Raw genomic sequence first — 9,547 nt, 5'->3', positions numbered from 1 at the left:
CCAAGAGATTTTAAGCAAATCCCATGTACCTCAATTTTGGAGAATAATGAATGATTCTTAAAGCTTATGGATTGAGGATTCCAAATCTCTAATTATATTCAAAAACTCACGGTTAAATCTTTAATTATTTGGGATTCTTATTTGAAATCCTAGAGAGCGTTCTTGATGAATTTTGGTGAAATTGTATGCATTTAGGTGTATTTGGGATTAAATCCCGTGTTTGGATGGGTTTAGGGCCATGGGAAATGTCTAATTTAATCTTGGAATTTAAAATTCGGGGTTGGAACACCGTAAAAAGCTCCACCGCAATGTACTGGAAATTGCGGTGAGCTACTGGAATTGACAATTGTCAATTTAAGGCTTATCGTGATGCAGTGGCCAATCAATCGGGAAGGCTAACACTAAAAATTCTCTAACATCTTCATCGAGGGTCTGTTTTAGGCAAATTTGGTATCGATGAAAAGATAATTTAAAGATATTTCATTTGATATATAGTAGGACACCCATTTAGTTATATAAAAGGAGATATGGTTAATTGAAGTAGACTCAAGTTTTGACACTCACTAAAACTCGAATGATAGGAAACCTTTCAACTTGACCTTGAGTTAGGGGACCTTTATGATCTCAATTCCTGCTCAAATAGGTTACTACAATACATACTTGATTAACATGGAAAATTTCCATAGGATGTATGGCTTTTGGATCATTTATGCATAAAATGACAATTTTTATTCCAGCCCGAAACACGGGGCGTTACACCTAGGCAAAGAGAATTCTTGTAGTCATGAATGTGAATCCAAATATCTTCTCTCTATTGAGATAATTCTCAAGGAGGGAAAGATTATGGTTTATGACTGCAACTTTCCTGTCTTCAATGACGGTGCTTTTTTAATCCACATGTAGCCACTGTTGGAGTTGCTCCGCAGTTTGTTGAGGCAGAGTAAACTAATGGATAATTTTTTAGTTGAAGTCTTGATGAAGAAATCATGAGATTTTGAAGATCAAAATAAGGGCATGCAGCTTAAAAAAATAAAAATGGTGCCGCATGCGAGCTGTACTCGGATACACGAATATTTGCTAACCGACACAGAAATATCCGATTTGTGCGACTCCATTGTGGCAAAGATGCAAGAGGTCTGGGATTATGGGGTACTGACTAAATATTTGGATCTTGTGCGTAAAGAAGAAGATGTACAAAAACAAACACCATAACAATTTTTTATGTTTGACGAAAGTTGATTTTTTTTAATACAATAGATTGTCTATATATGGTAATAGATTGATTATCGTTTGCAACAAATTGATTATTTGTTGCAAAAGATTGGTTATTTGTTGTATTATGTAGATGTCTCTCAGTCTTTATCGCAACAGATATACAATCTGTTGCAACATATAGTCTACCTGTTGCAACTGATAAGTAATATATTGGAACAAATCAAAAATGTAGGAAGACCTGTTTGATAATTTCCAATAAATGACCTACATGTTACAACATATGTCTATATCTGTTTGATAATTTCCAATAAATATATCGTCTGTTGCGACATATGTATTATCTATTGCAATATTTGAATCTAGCATTCTATTTCAATTAATAAGTTCAAAACTAAGGATTAAATTGTATTCTTGAAAAACAAAAATTAAATTGAAGCCTTCTTAAATTACATGAAATAACCTAACAAATAAATGAAATGTAAAAAAATTATTATGGGTACAAATGATCTACTCTGCAAATAAATCAACAATTACCATAGAGATATTATTACTTTGACAGACTCAAGCTATAAATATCTACACAATATGTACAAGTTGTTGTTCATCCGGTGCTATGGAATTCGCCTTTGATCGGCATGGAACTTTAATGTCTCTTGCGTACGGTTCTGAACTTTAACTTCTACGTATTTCCAAAAATGAGCAGCATAAATTTTGCAGAGTAATTCGGCATCAAGTCCACCATTTGGTACTTGTAATCCATCGCTCAAATACTCGGCATAAGCGACAACAAGAAGACCGCAATCCCTGTATTTTCAAAAAAATAGATAATCCATATCTTGTAGTTCATGTAAGCATTGTGAAATTTATGAAATGAAACTAAATCATGATACTTACAGTCTACCAATGGTTTGTTGAGTGTAATACCCCGAAGTTTCCTAAATAAATTTTTTTGTCCCATGAATGTCAAGTGTCAGCTTCTAAATTGAATGATTTTATTCCATGAGGAATTTTCAAGATTTTAACTTTTTGTCATTTGGAAAATTTAATAACCTTTCCATCATATAAAATTTGCCTAAATCCAATAACCGAGTAAGAAATTATGACTATTTCAAGTTCCCATCGTAAAACAACGCCATATTGGTCAGTGGCGCGTCATTCCACAAGATAAAATGGCAATTTTCCTTTTTCAAGGGTCCCAACATGATTTCTCCACATCGCATCAAATTTCTAGGTCACAAATAAAGTGGTAATGAGATGGCTCCGCATCGTGCCATCCCTCAATTTCCAGTTGTCAAATTCCAGTGACACGGCGCGATAACATCGCGTTGCACCAGGGGTCCAGTTCGAGAAATTTTTACCAATTTAAAAGATATTTCCAGGGTTAAAAGGGTAAATTTCCCACCCCTATTTAATCCCTTTAACATGAGATTCATCTATTTGGAACCCAAAATATACTAGTTTCTCTTAATTTTCTCTCAAGAACAAGATAGGGTTTCAATTGAGGACTCAATTTCAAGAAAGTCCCTCCGTCAATCTTCACTAAACCAAGAACTAAGGTATGCGTTGTGTTGGTTTATGGATTCCTTTCATCCATAAAGCTCAAGAGCCCTCTTTCAAATTGCAAATCATGATATTTATGTTGTGGGTTGATTGTAACCATGTTTATCTTGTTATATGATTCCCAAGTTGGAATATTTATGTGTTTTTCATGAAACTACGTTAGCAAGTGAGTGAAATCTATAAATTGAGTTATTCATAGTTTATCAATTTGATAATTTAGCCTATACCCTATGGCTGCATGCAAGGTGTTTGATGAAATACCTAGGAAGATAGAAATTATGCACTATAGCTAAATTGTGATCCAAAATGACTTCCATGTTATTCTTATGTATTGAAATTTTTTTTTGGATTGCTCATGAGTTAGCCTTATGAAATTATACTATGTATACACGCTATCTTATTCATGTACCAAGATATGATAATTAACTACCCATGAAATATCTTCAATTATTGTATTATGGATTGTTAATGATTGGTCATGCATTCAAGAATGTGATGCCTTGTCAGTGTCCTTTCATCGAGTCCTAGGGGTACTTGTACCCAAAAAATATAGTTGTGTACCTAACTTTAGAGTTATGTTTTCACCATATCCTCAGTCAATCCATGATCTATAGAACTCAGTCAGTCATGTGACTCAGGAAATCTCAGTAATTTAGTAATCACAATACTATTCCATCAGTCAATGAAATTCAGCTAATTCAGTTTAGTAATTCATGTTCAGTATCTATTCAGATAGGAGTAGGAATTAGCACCAAGTGAACCCAAGGATGGGAACACACACTGTCATATGAGGGTGTGATTTTTAGAAGTCATCCTTGCATTCTAGAACTATGTATCCAGCATAGGTTGAGACATCAACACTGTCAGATGAGCGTTGATGAGGTGGATAAGCACATTCAGATGAGGGTCACTTATATCTTGTCCTTACTAGTGGAACGGTATTGACACCCTTCTAATTAGGGTTATAGATTGGACCCTAACTTAGCCATAATGTCATATTAGGGCATGTAGGTTAGATAACTACTTCCCACAGTTTCAGTTATAGAATTTAGGACTGTTAGAGATAGTTAACTCAAAACAGTACGGAACTTATCTAGTTCCATCAAATTTAGGACTGTCAAATACAGTCACTCTTGTCATCAATAATATCAGTCACTAGAATTTAGTTATCAGTCATGTTAGTTATCAGTAAATTCCTGTTATTATGATCTCAGATATAGTTACTATGTATTCATGCATGTATTCTAACATTCATATTAGTCAGTTAGCCAGTATTGTTCATGCATATAAACCCTATGCATTTAGCCTACCTCACATGCATACCAGTATATTCAAAGTACTAATGCATTTCCGCTATGGTGTTTTATATCATAGATTCTAAAGCACAAGTTCCAGAGCATCAGTAGAATCCAAATATCAGCAGTCAGTTAGAAAGGATTCCTCATCCTTTGAGAACGTGATTATTTCTTTATTATATCATTAATTAATTTATTAGTTGGAGTTAGTTGGGGACCTGTCCCATCGACTTTTTATTCAGATAGTTCAGTCAGTTAGAGGCTTTTAAAACTAGTGTGTTCAGACAGTTATTTCAGTGTTTTGGGTATTCCATACCCCACTCATATGTTATGATTTATCAGTTATGTTACAAATTTGAACCTTATGTCCTTTCCGTTCATGTTTCCGCATTTATATAGTATATTATGCAGTATACAAGTACAAATATCATTCATGAGTTAGCTTGTCTTCCTTCAGGGTCATGAGCACCGTGTATCATTCCGGGTACTAGATTCGGGGCATTACATTGAGCGATTCCTTTAACATATTCTACATCAAATGTATTATCCATTTTATCCCAGTATGCTTCAATCATCGACCAATCAGTACAAACCTTTTGGTACAAAAAGTCACTCATATCAAGGTAAATAGGCAATATTTTTGGCCAGCTTTTGTATCTCAAACGACTACCCAGAATGTCTCCTTCACGACATCGTGTCATAAACTTGGATGCGCCTCTCTTTTAGAACAACGACAGCCAATACCCAATAGAATTAATCACCATAATTGATTGAAATATATACTTCATCAATCAAATATGAAGGTAAGAAAGATGGAATGCTAAAACCTTTGGTGATGTTGATTAAACATTCCTCATTTCGGGAAACATCTAGCTTTTGTTGACAAAACCTACGTTGGCATTATTGATATAAATTAGTACAAATAATTTCATGTCGTATATATTTATTGTTCTTGTGTTTGCAACTTGGCCATTTTTTTGAGGTAGTAAAAAATGACATTGATGTGCTGCACATATTATCAAACATTTCAAATTACGTGACAGTAAAATTAATAAACTGTAATACCCCATATTTTTGTGCTGGAATTCTAACCGTTATTTCTATGCGTCTAAGCTCTAATCCAAGTGATTCTCACATGAATATAAGTTTCATGATCATTATCCTAGTCTATGGAGTATTTTACAGATGAAAAATGTTCATAGCAATTACCTAGAACAAAGTTGAGCTAAGATCAATTGATTCGTCTAAAGTTTGATATTTGCTTCTACAAGGGTCTACTTCATACATGTATATCTATTAATATACATGGAATTTTTCATCCCAAGACCTATAAAATTGTAGATAGTTGCATTATATTTCCAACAATACCAATTTCGCAAAAATTCGATACCCGAGCAAAAACTTATGACCATTTTAGTGGCTTAGGCAGTAGCACCATGCAATAAGCGTGCGACGCACGCTCTATCGCACGCTAATAATTTTTAGGTTCTGTTCCCGTATTTTTAAGAGCAAAAGTGGTATTTTCCAACCCCTGTCCAGCTATAACACAGGATTAAACTCCCATAACACAAAAATAAGTTTACTTTCTCTCAAAATCACCAAGAATATTCATTAGGGTTTCAACCTAAAAATCCAAATTTCTCAACATTCAACCGTATGTTTTCGATAATTTTTCAAGATTCGGATTCCCTATTCCGTGGGCTATGAGAAGCACCCATTAATCTCAAGAATAGCAATCTAAAGTTAAGAGTTCATCCAAAGCTTAAATTTCAAGGTATGTGGGGTTTGGACAAGAATACCCTTTCGTTCTTGTGCCCAAAACTAATTTTAGATTATAAATTACTGATTTTTTGATTATTTTCCATGAAATTCAAGTTGGTGTTTATACCCATGGTTGTTAATACAAACTTAAAAGGTTTTCAATGATTTATAAGTGTAATTGTATAACTAATTTCACATATATTTATGCAAGTAATGTGATTTTCCAGATTTTTCCAAGTGAGTTTAAGCATTATATTGTGATTCTTGATTTCTATATTTTGACATTGTTGAAGTATTTTCAAGAAGTATATTGAGTATGATGTTTTTCTTTGAAGTATTTTCAAGAAGTATATTGAGTATGAGGTTTTGCTATGATATTACATGAGTATGTTTAGATTTTCATGCTTATTGCTAAAATTTTCAGATTTTGAGTTGATTCATCAATATTTACATTATCAAGCATGAATCTTTTGGTATTTTAATACGAGTTTGATATATGGGTCATTAACCCTATTTAAAGATTGTTATTTTGAGAATGAGTTATTGAGGACTTTTAAAGAATTGTAAGAAGTATGTTTATATTTCCATTATTATGAGATCTTTAAAGCTTTGATGATGAGTCTATCAAGATTTTAGGAAAGAGTTGATTTTTGAACCCAAGTAAGAAAAGAAATCCACATTTGATTGATTTATGATAAAGGGGTAGCATATTGGCTCCCGATGCCAATTGTTGAATTGTTTATTGTGGATTTTCTTTAAAGTTCTGAGCTAAGTCCGGGAGTAGTATTTAGCACCGAGCGGGAAGTGTGGTACTTCCCTAGAACTACGTGCCCCCATAGGATGTGAGCCTGAGGCTGATATAGTGATCACTAATGAACTAAAAAGTTAAGGTTCTATCCGATGGCAAGGATAGAACAGCTCTCCCCAACGTGGGTAAGACATTGCACTCCATGTAGCTCACATGGTTTACGCTGGTTAGGAGAAACCTCCAAAGTACTCCCCCACTCTATCTAAGATAAAGGTATATGCTTTTTGAAAGCTATGATTCCAAGATTTCTAAGGTTCTCAAGTGTCAAAATCTTTAAGTTTTCAAAGAAGTTCTTAGTTTTCATGAGGTTAAAGCGTATGTTCGAAAAGATGTTGTTTTAAGACATTATCTATACCACAGGTTTGAGAAAAAAGAAAGAATTCAGATTTAGAATAAAGTGAAATGACTTACGAGATTTATACTAAATGTTTCATTATTCATGATTTATGAGATCTATATTTCAGGTATTATTCAAGCTATGTGAGTCATTTATGTCAGCATGCATAATTTATAAACTGTGATGATATTGAGATATTATTTTATATATGCATTGCACCCCCATATACTCAGTACATCCCCAAAGTACTGATCCACATCTACGTCTATGTGCTACATTGTCTCATAATATAGGTACAAGTTTTAGAATGCACATCAAACTCAGACAGTTGCATATTTCAGCCAGCAGATGATATGTCCTCCTACTTCGGGGATTTAAGTTAGATGTCATTTATATGTTTTCTTTCTTTATTTTTCTTATATATTGATTAGTGATAGTTGGGTTTCCGTCCTAGCTATCTATAGTTAGTATTAGTAGAGGCTTCATAGACAGTCAGTAGAGTCATTGTATTTATCTTGGTTTCTTTGTAAAAGTAGAGTTGTAATCATGTGAATTCACTTTTGAATTGATCAGATTCAGAAAAGATGTATCTTCCGCTTACTTTGTTCAGATTTATCTATCTTATTCAGTTGGTTATGAGTTATGCCAGTAGAAGGGTTAGCTTGGGGTCACTTGTGACCCTAAGCACCGTGTGACGTCTCGAGACCCAATTTCGGGGTGTTACATAAACAGTTGTAATTAAATAAAGTATTAATTAATAGTAGTATATATGGAATTTAAACCTCATCATTCCTGCATGTTTGGGGCTGTTACATCAAATAGAACCAATCCTTCATTCCGGGGTGTACAACAACAAAGTCTAACATATCAAAACTAAGACTCGATCGTTCACTTTGTAGTGTTCGTTATTTTATTTTCTATATGATTTATATATATTAATGCCATGTTTTTACAACAAGAATAGTATAAATCAATATCTTTAAAAAAAATTATATAAAAGCCAGTGTGATGCTTTAACAGCCCATCGGTAATCCATTCTGAATAGTCGTTGATCAACGTTGTTATTTTTTTTAGAGCCTTGTCCAAGATGTTGAACCCTTCAAATGGGTAATTCTTCTGTTCTCTTGAACTGATAGGCTCCACTTTTTCTTCTTATTTGGAAGAAGTTGATGAATTATTAATTATGATATTATGTTGTTCAGCAATAGTTTCTACTATGACATCCACCAGGAGAGACGAAATTATCAATGCTAGTCACAGATATACAATAGATTATCAATCTGTTGCATCAGATGGATCATCTGTAGGGACAAAATCGAATAGGTAAAAGCAAAGTTGTACGATAATTTTGAACAGATGACCCATCTATTACAATATATGACTCATCTATTGGTACAAATTTAAAATGTACTAAGGCCTGTTTTTGCTGAAACAGACGGACATATGTCGCAAAAGATAACGCATCTGATGCAACAGGTTATACGACAGTTGCAACAGATGTATATATCTATTTGATAATTTTCATCAGATGTATAATCTGTTGAAATAGGCATGTCTATTTGTTTGTTGGAATATATGATATATATTCACATTCTTAAACTCATGCTGCTCTTTTGTGACTCTTGTACATTGATCAAAGGTTCAAGAAAAATATAGAGGAGTTGTAATTTTGCTTTTTTCAATTCTTGATGATGCCTTGGAAATTTCTTTCCTTCTTCTTTTAACCACCTTGGTTTCTAGTGGAGTGTATGGATATGAAATCCTCTTTGATGGAATGGCACCCCTCATAGATGTCATTTCCTTTACAGAAGCAGTTAATGCATTAATGGCATTAATTACTCCATCATGTTTCGCCTTACAGTCTTGACATTTGCATGTAGAACATTCGCTAGAAGTGGCAAAATCTGTATAACCAGTATGATCATAATCATAATGGTTTATTGTTTCAAAAATTTTAAGAGGAGCACCACTAACATCAACAAAAACAACAAGCCCACCCTCCAAAATTATTTTTCTTGTGATGGTTGTTACTCCAAACAATTCCTTATTTATTCTATCAATGACCTTAGAGTCCGATAAAGTTTGCATAGACCCTAAAATAAGAAAAACTGGCATCTTCAACTCTCCATTGGTCGGAACAAGCCACGGATGGACAATCTGAAATAAATCAATACATATATTAGAATGATAATGAAATCATTTTTTAAAATTATTAATTATCATAAAAAATTAATTAGAATTACACTTACTGCTTCCTTCAGGGGGTTGAAGAGATCAAAAAATTTTGTATTTTTATCAGTTTTGTCCTACAACCATCTCAGAGTTCTTGGACAAAAAACTTCTTTCTAGTAGTTCACTTGTTGTCTCAAATAAGGAATGACTTCAAATATCCAAGCCTATAAAATAATGCCAATAAATCAAAAGCATTATTGAATTAAAAAAATGAATCATGTCATGATAAAAGAAATATTTACCATGAAATCCCATGGAAAACCATAGAAGTTGATTGTCCTTGGCATTAACGGAGTCAACAAATAAATGATAGACATTTTGTAGCTTTCATAACCCCAT

Source organism: Capsicum annuum, chromosome 6 (genome assembly GCF_002878395.1).
Source record: "Capsicum annuum cultivar UCD-10X-F1 chromosome 6, UCD10Xv1.1, whole genome shotgun sequence".
NCBI lineage: Eukaryota > Viridiplantae > Streptophyta > Magnoliopsida > Solanales > Solanaceae > Capsicum > Capsicum annuum.
This window is presented reverse-complemented; position numbering follows the sequence as displayed.